The sequence below is a fragment of the Hypanus sabinus genome, chromosome 16 (genome assembly GCF_030144855.1).
Source record: "Hypanus sabinus isolate sHypSab1 chromosome 16, sHypSab1.hap1, whole genome shotgun sequence".
NCBI classification, from domain to species: domain Eukaryota; kingdom Metazoa; phylum Chordata; class Chondrichthyes; order Myliobatiformes; family Dasyatidae; genus Hypanus; species Hypanus sabinus.
Genome location: NC_082721.1, coordinates 28,522,262 through 28,543,398, shown reverse-complemented (window position 1 = coordinate 28,543,398; position 21,137 = coordinate 28,522,262). Strand labels below are relative to the sequence as shown.

Genomic DNA, 21,137 nt, shown 5'->3' with positions numbered 1-21,137 from the left:
TCAGCACTGAGAACAAGTTAGGGACAGGAGCAGCTTGCGGTAGGATTGTGATTCATGCTGTGTGTTTGTGGTTTGAATACAGCTTTGAATGGACAGGGCTGCCTGTCCACTGGGGACTATTGCTTGATCATGTGAGTTGGCCCAAGGGTTCATTGCTTTGTTTTATTGAAGTGCTGAAATATTCCGATTGTGGACATTTGAATTGAAGACTGTTTGTTCGGTCTGGTTTAAGTGCCGTAGACACACAGACAGTTTGTTTGTTGATTACATTTATTGGATCAAATGTAGTTGGTGCTGCAGGCAAACAAAGAGATAATTGCAAGTTGTATAATTCACAAGGGAACGAAGGAAAGTAACATGAGTATATAGAAGAATGAAGTCGGTGCGAATGACCCCATGTTGGGGCTCGCAAAAGAGAAATTAAAGCTGAAGCTAAAGCAAATCTAATCAGAAAACTTCAAAAGAAGCATGAAACAAAGGTGAACAAAATTAAAGGTTTAATACAATCAATTAACGATTTTATGAAAATTAAAGAAAATGCCTTACAAGTGCAATCTCATCGTGAGGGCTTGAATCAATGTGAAGCTGTTGCTAAGCAACATAACATGCCAATCTCATTACTTCCCACGGCCAAACAAGAAAAGCAGAAGCAAAGTTTTCAAAAACATTAATCCCTATTGCAGTGAATTCATAGAGGATATGAAATGATCGTTGGCCCAAATATGCTATATTGAAAGTCACATTTCTGCTACAAGTAATCAAGTGTTTCATCTTTCAACAATGTTTCTCAAATTCCAAGGCATGTTTCGATTATGCATATAACTGGCAACCGACAAGATGATGTGAAACCAAATGACAGTGTGTCAGCTATCAGCACTCGAAGCTGTGTTACAGGAAGAAAATCTTCTGTATCTACTACCTCCTCTGCATACATTAAAACAGAGGCTGATTTAGCTGCATTAATAGAACATTAACGATTATTGAAGGACAAACATGCACTAAAAGAGCAAAAGGAAAGAAGAACATAAGTTGGTTGAAGAAATACTACAACCATATGGCTAAAGTTGATGTGCTAAGGGCTTCATGTGTGGTACATGCTAAAAGTGCTCTAGCAGGATAGTCTTATGGTGTGAATTCTTATATTGAAAAACGAAACCCCTCAATATCAATATTGATTCACTTATTCCTCAAGTGTTTGGGAAACATGAACTAAACCCCTAAGAGGTAGGTCAGAGTGTTTACTCCCAGTCTGCACTAACGTGTCACTCTGAATCTACGTCATTTCCCTCCGCTCAAAGTGCTCGTGCGGACATTCACTTCCAGCATGGAAACACTCTTGTTTCAGGTGACAGATGTCAGGATAGTATTATTGATATTAAGAGGAAGCAAAATGAAATAAAAATCTTAAAGAAACAGTGAAGGATTTCATCTTTACCTAAGAGAGAGATTCAAACCTTCGACTGAGATCTGAGCACGGGGGCCCCCCAGGGCTGTGTGCTCAGTCCACTGCTGTTCACTCTGCTGACCCACGACTGTGCTGCAACACACAGCTTGAACCACATCATCAAGTTCGCCGATGACACGACCGTGGTGGGTCTCATCAGCAAGAACGACGAGTCAGCTTACAGAGAGGAGGTGCAGCGGCTAACAGACTGGTGCAGAGCCAACAACCTGTCTCTGAATGTGAACAAAACAAAAGAGATGGCTGTTGACTTCAGGAGGGCACAGAGCGACCACTCCCCGTTGAACTTCGACGGCTCCTCAGTGGAGATCGTTAAGAGCACCAAATTTCTTGGTGTTCACCTGGCAAAAAATCTCACCTAGTCCCTCAACACCAGCTCCATAGCAAAGAAAGCCCAGCAGCGTCTCTACTTTCTGCGAAGGCTGAGGAAAGTCCATCTCCCACCACCCCCCCCCCATCCTCATCACATTCTACAGGGGTTGTATTGAGAGCATCCTGAGCAGCTGCATCACAGCCTGGTTCAGAAATTGCACCATCTCAGATCGCAAGACCCTGCAGCGGATAGTGAGGTCAGCTGAGAAGATCATCAGGGTCTCTCTTCCCGCCATTACAGACATTTACACTACACGCTGCATCCACAAAGCAAACAGCATTATGAAGGACCCCACGCACCCCTCATACAAACTCTTCTCCCTCCTGCCATCTGGGAAAAGGCGCTGAAGCATTCGGGCTCTCACGACCAGACTATGTAACAGTTTCTTCCCCCAAGCCATCAGACTCCTCAATACCAGGGCCTGAACTGACACCAACTTACTGCCCTCTACTGTGCCTATTGTCTTGTTTATTATTTATGCCATCCTGGGTAGGTCCATAGTCTAGTGTAGTTTTTTTCTGTGTTGTTTTTACGTAGTTCAGTGTAGTTTTTTGTACTGTTTCATGTAGCACCATGGTCCTGAAAAATGTTATCTCGTGTTTACTGTGTACTGTACCAACAGTTATGGTCGAAATGACAATAAAAAGCAACTTGACTTGACTCGACTCTGCAGTCTAATGCACTTGTGAATGCTTTTGAAATCAGTGCTGAAGGCAGGGCTGTCAGCTATAGTCACTGCCTCTGTTTCCTTGATTAGTACAATAGAGGTTGCTTTCAAAAGGGCACACTCACACCAGTGCCCAAGAAGAGCACGGTGAGTTGCCCAAACGAATATTGTCCAGTAGCACTCACATCTAACGCAATGAAGTGCGTTGAGAGGTTGGTCATGGCTAGAAACAACTCGGGTGTCTTTGCCTATCACCACAATAGGCCTACAAGATGCGATCTCATTGGCTCTTCACGCAGCCTTGGATCAGCTGGATAATACTAATTCTGTACTTATATTAACTCCAGCTCAGCATTTAACACACTCTGTAGTGTTCTCACTTGGCGTGTAAGATAACGCTGAACTAAACACCAAGTTAAACCTTTGTCAATGACGACAGGATCACAGTAAGATTAACCATTTACTGTTCACTCTTCCACATTAACGTATGGTGAAAACTGGTGATAAAACAATACAAGATTTGTACAGCATTTGTTTCCTTCTTGATACTACATTTACATCGTAAATACTTGCAAAAGTAAAACTACAACAACTACATTACATTAAAGTGCAGCATACAGTCAGAATCTACCTGCGCCATTGACTGCTTTAAATACACTTCAACACAAACTATCCGCAACTCTTTAACTAAAGAAAACATAAACCTTATTGACCGTCGTTACTTTTAACAGGATCGGCGTTAACATTTTAATTCAACATATCGATTATCTCGTGAGTTACAGCGTTGCTCTCACTATTTTTCTGGTGCATAGAAAGAAAACTTTGCTGGCACTTGTGCTGGACTCACACATGTCGGCCCCCACCTTTCCATTTCTCCCAAACCGGTATTTTCCCACAAGATGCGGCGAAACCGGATGTGACATCATCGCATGCCGTGATATATCACAGACAACGAATTTACTTTAAACAATCCTAGCTTTAACTAGAATGCTAACAAACAAATTATTAAGCGAAAATATTATAAACTAAATAACTGCCATAAAGGCAACACACTCCCCGCCTGACCTTCGTAAGGTCACAATGAACATAATATAAAACTTTAGTCTCTAATCAGTCCTTAGGTAGAAGTAGAATGACTTCTGTAACAGGCCTTTGGTAAATTTTCACATCACCTTGGTCGGTAGTTTTCAACTCAACCTTCCTGACATGTCCATTCCTGCTAGGGAATGTGGCAGTGATTCTGGCCATTGGCCAGCAGTTGCGGGTGATTTGCTTGTCCCTGAGCAGGACTAAATCTCCAACTTGAAGATTCCTGCAGGGTTCTGTCCACTTTTGTCTCTGTTGCAACAGAGGTAGATATTCCTGTCTCCAACGAGACCAGAACCGATTTGCCAGAGCCTGGACCTGTCTCCATTGCTTTGTGTACAGGTCGTTATCGGAGAGGTCCCCTGGTGGAGGGGGAGCTCCTGCCTTCTGCGTAAGGAGCATTGATGGTGAGAGTATGAAGGGGTTTTCTGGGTCAGAAGACACGGGTAGGAGTGGTTGTGCATTTATAATGGCTGTGACCTCTGCCATTAGTGTGCACAGTACCTCGCGGGTCAATCGGGTGCGTTGCTGCATCTCAGGTTTCCTTTTCAGGGTTTTTTGCAAGGACGTGAACCGCCTGACTGCCTGCTCTTTGTTGTTTGGCAAGCACTGGCGTGGTTCTCTGAAAGGCAGTGGGGCGACCCCATTATTTGCTTCATCTCTGAAGACCTTGGTGTCCTTTGTTTATAAGAAAATGGCATCTTGAGCTGATTGAGCAAGTTTATTATCATGCTCAGTTTGAGCGAAGACTGACTGACCCAGCGTCTTGTCAGTTACTTTACGTTTATCAAAGCCTTGTCGTGCTTCCTTAATACACGTGACACTTGTGCGGGGTTGAAAAATTGAATGGCGGCCACTCTCTAGCACATTGGTCTTGAGCATGCTAACTGTCGGTTTGTGTACATTGCCAGGACACATCTCTCCTATCACCACCCAGCCCAGAGGGGGCGTCGTGTGGTCCATTGACCTGCTGCCTAACCTTGTGCACCCGAAGAACATCTCTTCCTAATAGCAGGAGTATTTCTGCTTTTGGATTCAGTTCTGGGATGTGTTTGGCGATGTGGCGGAGACATGGCTGGTGTAGCACTGCACTTGGCGTCGGGATCTCAGTGTGGTTATTCAAAATTTCATTGCACTCTAAGAATGGAGGGAGACAGATGACGACTTTACCATCCAGGGACTCAAGCTGGAAGCCTTCTGCCTTCCTCCCATGAGTTTCCACGTTGCCTGAGCAGGTTCTAAGGTAGTAGAACTCTCAATGTTGAACAATTTAAAGAACTCTGGACTGACTAGTGAGCAATTGCTCTGATCATCCAGAATTACATAGGCTTTGATGGCCTTGTCTTTGGCTCCCTTAGGGTACACCTTAGTGAGGCAGATCTTTGAACAAGAATGGCTTGACTGAGCTTGACCACAAACTTCTGTACAGCTCGTGCTGACAACAGTTGTCCTGGAGTGAGCCTCTCCCTCCCCACCGTCCTGTTGTGGGGGTGAAGGAGCGTTGTCGGTTTGCGGTAACGGGCCGGGATGCATGGCCCCATCGTGATTAGTGCTATTACATTCCGGACACTTCATGGCAATCGTACACTCTCTAGCAAAGTGAGAGGTCGAGGAACAGCATTTAAAACATATTCTTTTCTCCTTGAGAAGGGCCATCCTCTCTTCAAGGGGGTTTTCTGAGGAGGCGGGGTTTGTTATGCAATGGACAATTCTTGCTAGGGTTGTGGTTAGTTGTAAAGACTTCAATCTTAAGCACTGAAACGGGTTTATCAAGGTTGAAATTATTCGAAGAGGATTTATCTGGCTTGGTGTAAATTGTACTGCTTCCTTGACCCATGAGGCTAGGGTCGTTTCGCTTCTTCGCCTCCCTGCACACAAACCTAGTGAAATACTCAAAGGGAGGAAATCGACCATTGTGGTCTTCTTTGTACTCTGAGGCAACAGACACCCACCTGTCCTGCAGCCCAAATGGAAGTTTGTCCACGATTTGTCTAATCCTGGATGGAGTATCTAGGTATACTAGACCAGTTGAGTAGCCATCTTCTTTGGCACCTTGAATCTCCATGAGTAAATCTCCGAGCTCCCTTAACTTAATGTGGTCCTTGGCTGACACCTTTGGAAAATTTTCCGGACATTGGTATAGCGCTGCTTCAATAATTTCAGGGGCCGCATAGCCCTCCCGAAGTCTCTCCCATGCTTTGCTTAAGGCTAGCTCGGGGTTGATGATGTACACTGAACGTATGCATCTCACCTGTTCGCATGATTCGTTCCCCAGCCATTTCGCCATGTTACGAACCCCGTAACTGGGTCACTTACCAGCAAAGATCGAGAGGTCTGTTGAAGTCTGATGGTACTATTTTTAAAAGTTTTTGTTTATAAAGGGGCACAAAAATAAGATTAATACAGACATTCAGATAATATACGTCGTCAATACTCAATCTAAAAACGCGGGTATAATAATAATCATCAATTAAGCAATAGCTCTATCGTTTGTCTAGGGGATATTGTATTGTCCGATGGAAAGATAAAAGTCACTGTCCTTTCAAGCTGCAGCTCTTTGGGTTTAAGAGAGACTGTTTTAAACTTGCCCGGGTCTTTTATGAGGCCAATCCGTTGCATCGGGGGAGTTGGTTTCCCCGTTGTTAGTTCCAAGTCGTTTTCCGTGGTACCAGCCACCAGCCCCCAGGCAAGGGAACCGAACGCACGTGGCTTCCTTCAAATGGCTTCCTGCTATTACAGGATCGCTAGCGTTTCTTCTGGTGCATCTGAGGGGTTGTTCCTACAGCCCCTCTTTTATCTTCCCTCGCAGGGTAGTAGATGTCAATCAGGTTGGGGAGAAGCAATCTCTCTCTCAACCAGCCCACTTTGCCCGAGGGCTTGCACGTAGCATAGTCCCCCAATCCACAAACGTGGTCTCCAGGAGACAATGGCCATGTCTCTCTCTCTCATTTCCTGGGTCCTCTGACCCAACCCAATAATGCTCTTGCGATTCTCACAAAGGAGGGGGCTACCCTGCACCCTTCGGCCCCTCAGAGCTGTGGTACATTCATAACACCCCTTTCTTCAAAGTGTTTTCACCAGCGGTGAAAGCGAAGTAGTACAGAGTCTTACAGGGTTTTAGAATCTAACACAATACAAAAGTTTTTTTTTCTCTACAGAGTAATACTGTGATACATTCAATTCAGTATCTAAACAGTTAACAATTTCAGTGTCACTTTCTTTAATATCTTAACATCTTGTACCGTACCAACGTCTTGTAGCATCAGACTTCAATTTAATAACCACCTATTTTATTATTTTTTTTCAGCAACAAAACTAAGGAGGTGTGCTCTTAGCTTATGTGCATCTACAAAAGTTTATGTAAATACTAGTCTTTCGGTCATTTTCAAACTGAACAGGCAGGCTTCCAAGGGAGTTGTCTATATTATTCACAGGCTTTGTCGAAATCCCGTACAACCGGTTTTGCTATTTAAAAATGGCGTCCCCCTTAACCGTCGCCTCTTTTCAGGGGAATTTGAGTAAGGTGGCGAGATAAACCCTCGCCCGCCTGTTCCATAGGAATTATTTTATCAACACCATGTCCCAAACTTAACCCATCTTCTGAATTTCCACCCACCTCTCTGTAATTTTACACAGGTGGCTAACCCTCTCGTCAGGCCCCTTCAGACTATGTGGTTTCAGTTCGACTTCCTTGCTCAAGCAGCATTTCAAATTCTGCCCTTTTACACCACACGCTGGAATAACAATAGTGGTGGTGGGGGGGGGGGGGGTGCCTGTCATATTCCGGCTTAATCTGTAAGCGATCTGCAGGGCTTAGAATTTCTTCATTCGATTTGGGAACTATAGATTTCCCGTTTCCTTCAATGATAATTCTTATCTCCCCATTCTTAAACTCTGCATTAACTTTGAACACACCTTCGAGCACAAACACCTGGGAACTCTCACTTCCCACAGTTACCAAGGTTAACCCTTTTCCCACTGAACCAAGTCTATCTGACCCACAAGGAGGGCCGTCCCGTTCAACTGAATCAAATACCTCAGACTTTTTCTGAGCTCCATTACTAGGTTCAGTACCAAGTGCATCCCCATCTTGGACACACTCAAACGGGACGTTGGCCTCTTCCAGGCTTTCAATACCCGTACCCTTTTCAAATTCTAAGTTCCCCCGATCCTCCCAGGTACTCTCCGGGCAACTCCCTTCCGGAGTAAACTCAACCCCGCGGGCTGAAACAACCTCATCTGCCAACCCAGCAGACTTCTTCGAGGTAATAGCATCCTTTTCCTTTAGGACTGCCCTCATTTCATTATTGGGAACACCTTTAGAATTTTCAACTTCTTCAAACAGTTCTGCCAAACCAGACAGATCATCCATGTCCAACTCCGCTCTAGCGGTTCCTCATCTTTATTTCCGGCCTCTAGGACCTTTCTCCTCGCTAAGGACAGATCTACCTCCGCTTCCTTACCCTCTTTTACTTTACTACTCTTCGTTTTACCACCCTCTAAACCCTCGTGGTACAAGGTCGGTAGAAACGTCTCGGCCAAATCGAAACTGGCCAGATTTAAACTGCTCTCGTTCTCAGCTGCCTTTCTCGACAGGCTGCGAGTGACCGCGCATGCGGGGTAGATCTGGGACTCTAGGGGCGGGGCCACCGCACTCACCGGTGGGCTGGCCATCGTCATGGCTGCCCAAACCTTACCACCTGCTAAATCGTTACTGAGAAGGACGTCCGCGTCCTTCTTCGGGAATTCCGATCGCACCCCTATTTCAACTGGTCCAGATACCAGCTCACAATCCATAATGACCTTATGCAAGGGCACCATTTCTGTTCCTTTACTTATCCCCTTTACAGCTACCATTCTCATCTTTCGACCAAACTCTAGTACCTTACTGCAGATCAACGACAGATCCTGTGTCTCTCCAGATCCGTACGGGAACTGGTGTGTCTCCCTCCCTCACAGACATGGTTCCGTGTGACAGACAAGTCTCCAACCCTTCTCGTACTCTGTCTACCCGGGGCTCTCTTGTCGATCTACTGATTACCACGGCACATCCGATAGGGACTGCTGCTTTCCCCTTTCCTGTTTCTTTCCTCAGAGCAAAGCACTGCGATGCAATATGTCCCACTTTTCCACAATTAAAACAGGTCAAGCCCGGAAATCTCTGGCCATCTGGCCTTTCCCCCTCGACCTTACCACTAGCTCCCGACAGGACCTCTGCCTCAGCCGGCGGACTTTCTTGATCGTTTCCACAGTCTCTCTGGGTACTTTTATTCGAGGAAAACTTTGTCTTGTGGGTTAGGGCATATTCATCTGCGAACCTAGCAAATTCCGAGATGGGCTTATCTGGCTTCTCATTCAGATACGTCCGGATATCCTCCGAAACACACCCTTTAAATTCCTCAATCAGAATTAACTCCCTGAGATGCCCATAATCTTCTCCCACTCTCTCTGCTGTGCACCACCGGTCCAAGAGCACACCCTTCTCATAGGCAAACTCGGTATGCGTCTGATTCCACCCTTTCTTTAAACTTCTAAACTTTTGTCTATAAGCCTCAGGTACTAGCTCATAACCCCGGAGAATGGCCGCCTTTGCTTTGTCATAACTCTCCTCCTCTCCTTCCTCCATGGCCAACGGCGTATATGCCCGCTGTGCCTTCCCCTTTAACACACTTTGTAACAGCGCCACCCACTGACCTCTGGGCCACTTCTGATTCACTGCCAGCTTTTCAAAAAGCAAGAAGTAACTATCGACGTCCGTTTCCTCGAACGGAGGTACTAGCCTCAATTCTTGACTAACATTGAAACGCTCCTCTCGGTCTGACCCCTTGCTCTTGCTTTAACTTCTCCATCTCCAAGTCATGTTTCCTCTGTCTCTCTGCCTCCCTCTCCTTCTCAGCCCTTTCCTTCTCCTTCTCAGCTGCTTCCAGCTTTTTTAACTGAAGTTCATGCTCTCTTTGCTTCTCAGCTCTTTCCTGCTCCCTTTTCACCTCTAATGCCCTTAGCTGGAGCTCCTGATCCCGTTTCACCTCTAACTCCTTTAGCTGGCGCGCCTGCTCCCTTTGTTTGTCGGCCCTTTCTCTCTCTCTCTCTTTCTCGGCTCTTTCTCTCTTTCTCGGCTCTTTCTCTCTCTCTCTCTTTCTTGGCTGCTTCCAGCTGCTTTAACTTAATTTCATGTTCCAACCTTAATTTCTCCAACTCTAACTGAGCCATCCCACTAGCTGGTACCTTTTCAGGGATATTTTCCAATACCTCAGCTGAAAACACATTCCTCACAATATAATACTGAGTTATAGCCCTTCGCACCTCCCGCTTTTTCATTGACAACCTCACCTCTGCGAGGTTTAACCCCTTCGCCAAATTTACCAAGTCCGATTTGGTGGCCACCTCTAGCGCCTCCAGAGTCGGGTTTTCTATAAATTCATCCACGTCCATCTTTGCTGGTTTCCCATCTGGCTACCTGCGTACCAGATCCAAGTTTGGACTTACAAGCCCGATTCACTGGCTCCCCAATTTGGTTTCAAATCTCGAGTCGAGAACCCCAATTTTTGTTACGAACCCCATAACTGGGTCACTTACCAGCAAAGATCGAGAGGTCCGTTGAAGTCTGATGGTACTATTTTTAAAAGTCTTTATTTATAAAGGGGCACTAAAATAAGATTAATACAGACATTCAGATAACATACGTCGTCAATACTCAATCTAAAAACGCAGGTATAATAATAATCATCAATTAAGCAATAGCTCTATCATTTGTCTAGGGGATATTGTATTGTCCAATGGAAAGATAAAAGTCACTGTCCTTTCAAGCTGCAGCTCTTTGGGTTTAAGAGAGACGGTCTTTTATGAGGCCAATCCGTTGCATCGGGGGAGTTGGTTTCCCCGTTATTAGTTCCAAGTCGTTTTCCGTGGTACCAGCCACCAGCCCCCAGGCAAGGGAACTGAACGCACGTGGCTTCCTTCAAATGGCTTCCCGCTATTACGGGATCGCTAGCGTTTCTTCTGGTGCATCTGAGGGGTTGTTCCTACAGCCCCTCTTTTATCTTACCTCGCAGGGTAGTAGATGTCAATCAGGTTGGGGTGATACAATCTCTCTCTCAACCAGCCCACTTTGCCCGAGGGCTTGCACGTAGCATAGTCCCCCAATCCACAAACGTGGTCTCCAGGAGACAATGGCCATGTCTCTCTCTCATTTCCTGGATCCTCTGACCCAACCCAATAATGTTCTTGCGATTCTCACAAAGGAGGGGGCTACCCCGCACCCTTCGGCCCCTCAGAGCTGTGGTACATTCATAACAGCCATAAGATTCAACTCTTGGGTTGCTCTGAGCTGGATTCCGTCGATAGTGTTGGTGAACGTGGAGTATCATGCACGGTAATTTTCAGGTTTGTCGTCGAACTGGTATAGTCCTGAAGTGACGAGATCTTGTCGTGCTAAATACTGTGCCGGGGTTCAATTGCAAGTGGCATGCGGCCTGGGGAAGTATGTCGGCGGGTATATGACCTAGGGCGTACCTCTGTTATGGACTTTGCTGTTCTGAATTCAGCCTTTGCCTCTCTTCTCGCCAAATCTGTGTAAGTTTGGTGTGGAGAAGTATTTGTCATCAGCCCTTTCATTCTTGACTTCATCGCGGAGTTGCAAGGGTAAATTGTCTTCCTCGGATGGATGTGATGCAATTGGATCTCTCTGAGACTCCTCATGACGTGGGGCGTTATCGTGTAAGTATGGAGAGGAAGAACAAATCTTCCAGTCTATTTGAGATTGGACATAGTCGCTTGTGCGTTCCAATCTGGTCTTTTCTGAAGTAGATTTTACGTCAACCAGATCATGCATTTCTTCAGCATCTTCTATGAACTCTGCTTCCACCCTGGCAGCTTCTTCTTCTCATTCCAGCGGCAGCACTTCTAACTCTGCCACTATCCTTGCCCTTTCCAACTGGTTTTGGACTTCTTTGGCAGCCGCTTCCATTTTCAATTTTGCTTCTCGTTTGGCGTAGCGCACTCGCACCTTGGCGGCTTCTGCCTTAGCTCTTGCATGGGCGGCCTTACTTGATGTCCTACTGCCCCTGTCGCTGGGTGACAACAACTTGAAGCTGGATCGAGTTGTCATTGCAGCACTTGAAACACCTGATAATGCCGCTTTTTCACTGGTGTGTTCTCGCTCGGCATGTAAGATCACGCTGAACTAAACACCGAGTTAAACCTTTGTCAATGACAACAAGATCACAGTAAGATTAACCATTTACTGTTCACTCTTCCACATTAACATATGGTGAAAACTGTTGATAAAACAATACAAGATTTGTACAGCATTTGTTTCCTTCTTGATATTACATTTACATCGTAAATACTTGCAAAAGTAAAACTACAACAACTACATTACATTAAAGTGCAGCATACAGTCAGAATCTACCTGCGCCATTGACTGCTTTAAATACACTTCAGCACAAACTATCCGCAACTCTTTAACTAACGAAAACATAATTCTTATTGATCGTCGTTACTTTTAACAGGATCGGCGTTAACATTTTAATTCAACATATTGATTATCTCATGACTTACAGTGTTGCTCTCACTATGTTTCTGGTGCATAGAAAGAAAACTTTGCTGGCGCTTGCGCAGGACTCGCACATGTCGGCCCCCACCTTTCCGTTTCTCCCAAACCGGTATTTTCCCACAAGACGCGGCGAAACCAGATGTGACGTCATCGCATGCCGCGATATATCACAGACAACGAATTTACTTTAAACAATCCTAACTTTAGCTAGAATGCTAACAAACGAATTACTAAGTGAAAATATTATAAACTAAATAACTGCCATAAAGGCAACACACACTCATTCCAACAATTCTGATCGAAAGGCTCCAGAACCTGGGCCTTTGTACCTCCCTCTGCAAATGAATGATAAACTTCCTCACCGGAAGACCACAGTCTGCTCAGATCAGACATAACATCTCCACCTTTCTGACAATCAGCATTGGCGCACCTCGAAGGTGTGTGCTTAGGCCACCACTCCACTCGCTCCATATCTAGGATAGTGTGGCTAGTGTTACGTACCTGTAACTGGGTGTCTAACCAGCAGAGAGAGAAGAATCCGTTGGTGTCTGGTGGTACTATTTTCAAACAGTGTTTATTAGTAAAATATACAAATCAATATCAATAATGCAAATATATAGATAATACATGATAGCAATAATAAACCTAAAAATGTGGTTATAATAATAATCAATAATAAACAAGCTCTATCGATGTCTAGGGGATAATGAATTGTCATTTATAAGTATGAAGTTCCGTTCAGTTCATAAGTGCTGAGGTAGATGTTGGTTGTTGTGTTGTAATTGTTGGAGAGAGAGAGAGAGAGAGAGAGAGAGAGAGTGAGCAGTAACAGCTACAGGCAGGCAAACCTTCCTTTACGTTCTTGATCCGTCGATATGTTGTTGTGGCCATTCAGGTATGACCCCTCTGTCCTTCAGCTGGACCGTTCTTCTATGGTGGACTCGTCACTCTGGCATGAGTGGACACGCACACAAGCCCCCACCAGCCCTGCTATAACACTGAGAGTTAAACTGACCGATCCCTTGTTCGGTCTCCGATGCCCCACACCTTCACGTGGGTTCCAACACTCAAGCAGTGCTCACTAGTGTGTCCCCTGGTGTGTCTGAGGGGTGTCTCCCCAGACCTCATTTTTATCCCTACTCACAGGGTCTCAGTTGTCACTCAATTTTGAATGGCTGTGTCCATCAAACCAGCCCACTCTGGCTGTCCACTGAGGAATTTTAATGAACAGAATGGTATAAGGTAAATAACCCTCTCAGAAGTCATAAGTCTTTCAGAAGTCATAATATGGTGAGTCAACAAGTCTCTCTCCCCTCCCTTATCTCTCTCTTATCTGTAGCAGATGTTCCAGTTCCAGCATGTTTTCTCTTATCTCTCTCTCTCTCATTAGCAGCATAGCAACAGTAACGGTTTGTGATTCTCCCGGGGGGGGGGGGGGGGAACATGGGCAACTCTGCACCCTTCTGCCCATCAGAGCTGTTCATCCTTTGTAACACTAGGCACAGTTCAAATGCCATCTTTAAAGCTGCTGGCAACAGAATTATTGCAGAATTTCAGATGGTGACGAGAAGACATCCAGGAGTGAGATATATCAGCTGGATGAGTGGTGTGGCAGCAACAACCTTGCACTCAATATCAACAAGAGCAAAGAAGTGATCATGGACATCAGGATGGCAAAGAAGAGGGAACACACACCAAGGATCAGAGTAAGCAATTTCAAGTTCTGGGTGTCAACATCTCTGAAGATCTATCCTGGGCCCAACATATCAAAGCAGTTACAAAGAAGGCATAACGGTGACTTTACTTCATTAGGAGTTTGAGGAGATTTGGCATGTCACCAATGCTACTTGCAAATTTCTAGATTTACCAAGGAGAGCATAGTAATTGGCCACATTACCATCTGATATGGGGAGGGGCGTTACTGCACAGTGAGGTGCAGAAATTTGTGAACTGAGTCAGCTCCATCATGGATACATACCCTCCTCCGTAGTATCCAGGATGTCTTCAAAGAGCAGTGTCTCAAAGAAGTGGCACCCATTATTAAGAACCCCATCACCCAGGACGTGACCTCTTCCCATTACTACCATCAGGGAGGAGGTACAAGAACCTGAAGGCACACACTCAATGATTCAGAAACAGCTTCTTCCTCTCTGCCATCCAATTTCTGAATGGACCTTGAACCCGTGAACACCACCCTACTGCTTCTTTTGCACTACTTATTTAACTTAACTAATTTATTTATATATTTAATATAATTCACAATTTTTATTATTATTATGTATTGCAATGTGCTACTGCTGCAAAAATAACAAATTTCATGACCTATGCCAGTGATATTAAACCTGTTTCTGATTCTGATTCCCTAGATAACTTGTCAGAAGGTGCCAGCATGTTGACAGTAAGGAAGGATATCTAAAGGCTAAGGCCTTACTACAGGAATATTTTCATATGGAACAGAAAATTGCATCTGCCTACATGCAAAACGTTCTCTCTTGGGTACTTATCAAATCTGAAGATGTGAAGGCTCTTAGAGGCTGGTGTAATGCCATGGAAGAAGTGCAGTACATGTGTGAATTGGACATGCCTACCAACATGTCGACTGTAAAGAAATTGCCCTGTATGCTCAGGGATAAATGGAGAATGGTGGTCTGTAAACTGCAAGAAAAGCACAACGGTAAGACTACTTTCACTGATGTTGTTGATTATATCGAAAGGCAAGTAAAGATTGCTACGCACCCAGTGTTTGGGAATACACAGGATGCTACATCCCTGTCAGTAAGCAAAGGTGTAAACAAAACTAAGTCACAGTTTTTTTCCCACTACTGGGGCCACTGTGAGAAGTAAAGCTAAAATGAACCAGGAAGTGAAATGGTCTTGTCAACCAAAAGGGTTTGTTTGTTCTGTGAAGGTGAAAACACATTGGATACTCAGAAGCTGAAAAGGATAGGACAATTTTCCCTGGAGCACAAAAGGCTGAACTTAAGTTGCTCAATAAAATCATGAGTGTCACCGACAATTTGAAAGTCTTTCCCCAGGATAAAGGAGTCCAAAACTAAACAGCGTTGGTTTAAAATGAAAGGGGAAAGTGTTAAGAGGACTTGAGGGGCTAACCTTTCCACATAGATAGTGGTCGGTAAATGGAACAAGCTCCCAGAAGAAAAGATAGCACATAAATTTTGGGACACCTGTTAAAGGTAATGAAAATGTCCTGAGCCACCAGCAAGGTTTCCAGAGGACTGTAGGACAGCTAATGTTCTTCTGTTCTTCAAGAATAAGATGGAAAATTATAAGCCATGAACCTGACGTCACTAGTGGGTAAATTATTGGAAGGTATTCTAAGGGACTGGATATATAAGTCTTTGTATAGACAGCGCCTCATTAGAGATCATCAGCATGGCTTTGTACGTGGTTGGTCATGTTGACCAAACTTTTACAGTTTTTTGAGTAGGTTACAAGGAAAGCTGATGAAGGAAAGGCAATGGATGTTATCTACATGGGCTTTAGCAAGGTCTTTGACAAAGTCCCGCATAGGAGGCTGGTCAAGAAGGTTCAGTTGCTTGGCCTTGGGGGAGAGGTAGTTGATTGGATTGAAGATTGGCTTCACAGGAGAAATTAGACAGTAGCAGTATATAGTTGCCTTTCTGGCTGGAGGCCTGTGACTCATGGTGTGCTGCAGGGATTGGTGCTGTGTCCGCTGTCGTTTATCATCCATACTGATGATCTGGAGGATAATGCGGTAAAAAGGATCAGTAAATTTGCAGATGACATCAAGACTGTGGGCATTATGGACAGCAAGGAATGATATCAAAGTGAGCTGGAAAATGGGCTGAAAAATGGCAACTGAAATGTAATGCAGACAAGTGTGAGGTGGTTTACTTTGGGAGGACAAACCAGTGTAGAACATAGCCAGTAATGGTGAGGCAAAGAGGAGGGCGATAGGACAGAGAGATCTGAGAATATAGATTCATAATTCCTTGAACGTGCACTCACAGGTAAATAGCATTGTAGAAAGAGTTCTTGGCACATTACCTTTCATAAATCAGTGTACAGAGTTATGAGTTAAGATATTAAATTGTATAAGATGATGGTGAGGCTGACAGTTCTGGTCACCTACCTGCAGGAAAGTTATCAATTAGACTGAACGAGTACAGAGAAAATTTACATGGACTTTATTCCCTAGAGTGTAGAAGAATGAGCGAAGATTTGAGAGAGATAAATGAAATTATGAAGGGTATTAATGCTGTAAATGCAAGCAGGCTTTTCCCACTGAGTTTGGATAAGGCAAGATCTGCAGGTCAGAGGTTAAGTGTGAAAGCTGAAATATTTAAGGGGAATCTGAGGGATTTTTTCATTCAGAGGATGGTGTGAGTATGCCATGAGCTGTCGGTGGAAGTGGTGGATGTGGGTTTGATTGCAATATTTAGGAGAAGTTTGGATTAGTAGCACACACAAAATACTGGAGGAACTCAGCTGGTCAGACAGCATCCATGGAAATTAATACAATCAACATTTGGGGCTGAGAGCCTTCATCAGGATTGGAAAGGAAGGGGGAAAAGCCAGGAAAAGAAGGTGGGGGAGAGGAATAGTACAAGCTAGAAGGTGAAGGTGAAGCCTGGTGTGTGGGGAAGTGGGGATGAAGTAGGTGATAGGTGGAAGAGCTGAAGTAAAAAGGAATATGAAAGGAGAGGAAGGGGACCATGGGAGAAAGAGAGGGAAAGGGAGGCACCCGGGAGAGATTATAGGCAGGTGAGATGGAGAAAAGGTAAGGTGGGGGGCTGAGTGAGAAATTGAAGAAGAAAGGAGGAGAAAGGGGGTACAGTAACCAGAGGTTAGAGAAATTGATGTTCATGCCATCAGGTTGGCTGCCATCCAGGCTGAAGATCAGGTGTTTCTCCTCCAACCTGGCAGTAGAGGAGGCCATGAACCAAAGTGTCAGAATGGTCACTGGGAAATCCTACTTCCTGCAGTCAAGTGGAGGTGCACGATAAAGCAATCACTAGTCTCCATTGGGTCTCACCAGTGTAAAGGAGGCTACATCGAGCACCTGATACCATCGAAGACCCCAGCAGATTTGCAGATGAAGTGTTGCCTCAGTTGGAAGGGCTGACTGAGGCCCTGGGTGGAGGAGGTGAGTGGACAGGTGTAACACTTTTTCCACTTGCAGAGATAACTGCCAGGAGGGAGATCAGTGGGGAGGGACTAAAGAACAAATGAATGATTAGTAGGGAAGGAAAAATGGACAAGAGGATGAGTGCGGAGGGACAAAAGGACAAGAGGATTAGTAAGGAGGGTCAAAGGGGCAAGTGAATCATTAGTAGAGAGGAACAAATGGACAAGTTTGGATAAGTACGTGGATGGATTGAGAATGGAGGGCATTAATCCAGGTGCATGTTGATGGGTCTATCCAGAATAACAGTTAAACACAGACTAGATGGGCCAAAGGGCATGATTCTGCTCTCAATTACTCTACAACCAAATACAATTACGATATCTAAGTCTTTTGGACAATTATATGCATAAGAATGGTTCAGGTGGATATGGGCCAAATGCAGACAAATGGGATTAGCTCAGTCATGCAACTTGGTTGGCACAGATTGTTTTGTAAACTCACAGAAATCCAAAAATGCAGGCGTAACTTTGAACTTACTTTAAGTGAGGCGTGCACGTATCACATTGGTAGCGTGATGATGTTTGCATTTCACATATCTGTATGCTCAACCCATAATGAATTATTTAAAAACAACAATGCTTAATCAATTTATATATATACATATACATACAATATAGTACAACTATGAGGGATGATTGATAAGTTTGTGGCCTAAGGTAGAAGGAGTCAATTTTAGAAAACCTAGTACATTTATTTTTCAACATAGTCCCCTCCTACACTTACACACTTAGTCCAGCAGTCGTGGAGCATACGGATCTTGGGCCTCTAGAAAGTGTCCACATATGGGTGATTGATAAGCTCGTGGCCTAAGGTAGAAGGAGATGAGTTATACAGCTCTCGTTACATGCACATGCAAGTCAATTCTGATTAATTATGCAGACAGTTTGAAGTTAATAACTCATCTTTTACCCAAGGCCACAAACTTATCAATCACTCTTGATGAGTTATTAATGCTTTTTAAAGCATTTAAAACTTTTAAAATTGAGGCATTGCTTAACTGGACAACAGTAAACGTCACTGAGCACAGAATCATGGATTTATGAGACCGTGCAAGAGAAGCTGTTTAAAATTGGATGATTATCTATTCCTCAGATGCTAGAGACAGGGGAACAAGGGAGACTCGGTAGCGGAACCTATGGTGAAAAGACCAATGCTGGAAGAACTCAGTAAGTTGGTTGTTGGGGAGGCTTGGGAGTGTGAGGGGTGGCCAAGTCATTGGGCATATTTAAGGCAAAGATAGATAGGTTCCTGATTAGCCAGGGCATCAAAGGGTATGGGGAGAAGGCAGGGTGTGGGAAGAATTGGATCAGCCCATGATTGAATGGTGGAGCAGACTCGATGGGCTGAATGGCCTACTTCTACTCCTGTATCTTATGGTCTTATGGTCCCAGCTATGCTACTACCTGGTCAGCTGGAACTGCTCTCGGACCCAGGGCCCGAGGTACCTCTCTGGAGAGTGTCTGTCCCACATAACGTGAGCCGTTTGCAGCGCTGCCCACCCTGCCTTTCCATGACACACTGAGACCGCTGTTGTTCTGCTCGTGCACACCTTTCACTTCCTTGCTTTCGGCTGCTGACCAGACTCACCACGGCGGCAGGGCAGCTCCGCAGTGGAACTCTCTTTATGCAGGGGTCCTTCCTATGTCCATCGGGAACCTGGGCGGAGGGGGTGGGCAGTACTGTGCAACAGGATTTTAAATTGGTTCACTGACACACCGTCCATTCGGCGGCCGGGAGGACTCAGTGTGTCACGTTGATATGGAGTGTGAGAGGTTGCTGCCCCTGTCTGCATATCTGAAAGGACTGCTAATCAGAGCTTGTTTACACTTCAGCCCCACGCTCCTGATCCTGTATATGGGCACGCGGTACAGAAGGGCATGGGTCACTCAGAGGATCTACTGGTAGGCTTGGTCCTAGGCATGGCCATGGTGATCAGGTGATGGGCAGTCGAGGACTCTGCCCTGGCCGACTGCCTGCCCTTCTTCTGGGAATACGTTTGTGCCTGGGTGTCCTTGGAGAGGGAACATGCAGTCACCATGGGTACAGTGGGGGGGGGGGGATTTTCCTTCCCAGGGAATTGACTGCTTTTAGACAGTAATAATCATATCTTAATTTGAATTTGTTCACTGTCTTGACGTTTGCATTTTGTGTATTTTTGTGTGAATAAACTTATGCTCTTTTGTTTAAAAAATAACTCAGAAGGTCAAGCAGCATCTGTGAGGGGCAGGCAGTCGGCCCGGGCAGAGTCCTCAACTGCCTAAAGATGTAAATCAACATCAACGTAACATCAACCAACGTCAACTAACATCAACCAACATCGACATAACATCAACCAATATCAACTGGAATCTGAAGGAAGAAACAAAATGCTATCAGAACTCAGCAGGTCAGGCAGCATCTGTGGCAGAACATCGTCGACATTTCCGGGCAAGACCCTCATCTTGGCATCAGGAAACAACTTCTGTGAGGCAGATATTGATCAATGGGGTCAACCCCAGATGGGGGAGATGAGAGAGAAGCATTAGACTGGATGAGATACTAAAAGGGATGGAGACAAATAGTAGAGTGGGGTTTGATATTAAAGGGTGTTAGGCGAGATGTGAAAGCACAGTTGGATTGGGTGGACTATCACAGGCTTTGGTGAGTCAGGGTTGTGGAGAACATTTAAGGAAGCAGGGAAGAGGGGGAAATAAGGAATAGACTGGATCAGGTTAATGTACTGTATTGTGCTAAGAAAGGCAAAAGAAGATTGAACTGGTGAGATATTTAAAGAAGGAGTGAGGGTGAAATTTCTGACCCCCACCCCACTCCCCATCCAGCACGTCAGTGCTCCCAATTGTCGTGATCTGCAGCCAGAATTCAAATCATTTTTTAGCATTCTGTTTTAGTTTCAGTTTCCATTTCTAGCTCTCTGTGAGCCCAATAGTTTTGTTTCCCCGATGTAAACTGCACAGGGAGCGGGGCAGGACATGAATCAACAGGGGCACACAGCCAGATTGTGGTAGAGCTTCCTCATCCCTGCAGTCTTTAATATCCAAAACTAATCTACTCCCTTGGCCCTCACTCCCCACTGGCTTTAATTCCCCACCAACTCATATCCCAGTCCCCACATGCTTTTGTATGGCACCCCACTCAGCTGCCACACCCTTTATGGCCTGTTTCGTTGTGCACTCTTAGATGTGCAGAACTGGGTGAGCACTGCCTTTGTCTGAGGACTCTCACTCCGATCCTATGTTAATGCCTGACTGTGGGGATTAATACCAGAAACAAGCGTTGCCAAGGTTGTTCTCAGAACAAACAATGCACATGACAAATATCTGATTGTAAGTAGTGTGTTATATTAGACCGAGGTGCCGTGAAAGAATCAGAATTAGGTTTATCATCACTGACATAAATTGTGAAATACAGATTAGCTTAACTTGCCACATGGGCATCGAAACATACAATGAAGTGAATGGTTTTGAGTCAAATCAAATCAAATCAGAGAAAACTGTGCTGGGAAAGTTTCACGATGCTTCCTGCACCAACTTGAAGCCCAATCCTACAGCCGCTGCTGTAATGTTTTCTGTTAACCACTTCATTACCATGTCAATTTTGTGTGGTATGTCAGCAATACAGTGCAGGCATAACAAATTACTATATTGTTATATTACTATAACAAATTACTACACTGTACTTTTATTTCAATAAAAATAAATAAATGGTAAAAAAAGGGAAGTGAGGTAGAGTTCATGGATTTGTGGACTGTTCAAAACTCTGAGGGCAGAGGTGAAGAGTCTGTTCCTAAAATGTTCAGTGTGGGTCTTCAGGCTCCCAATACTCCTC

At 44.8% G+C, this 21,137-nt stretch overlaps 1 long non-coding RNA gene across 1 annotated transcript; it reads left to right on the top strand.

The window, feature by feature from the left end:
- Positions 1-13,712: 13,712 nt before the first annotated feature.
- LOC132405805 (uncharacterized) lies at positions 13,713-20,834 on the top strand. The gene is made up of 4 exons (XR_009515977.1): positions 13,713-13,848; positions 14,509-14,816; positions 18,405-18,478; positions 19,512-20,834. It is a non-coding gene; the product is annotated as an uncharacterized LOC132405805 (long non-coding RNA).
- Positions 20,835-21,137: the final 303 nt, after the last annotated feature.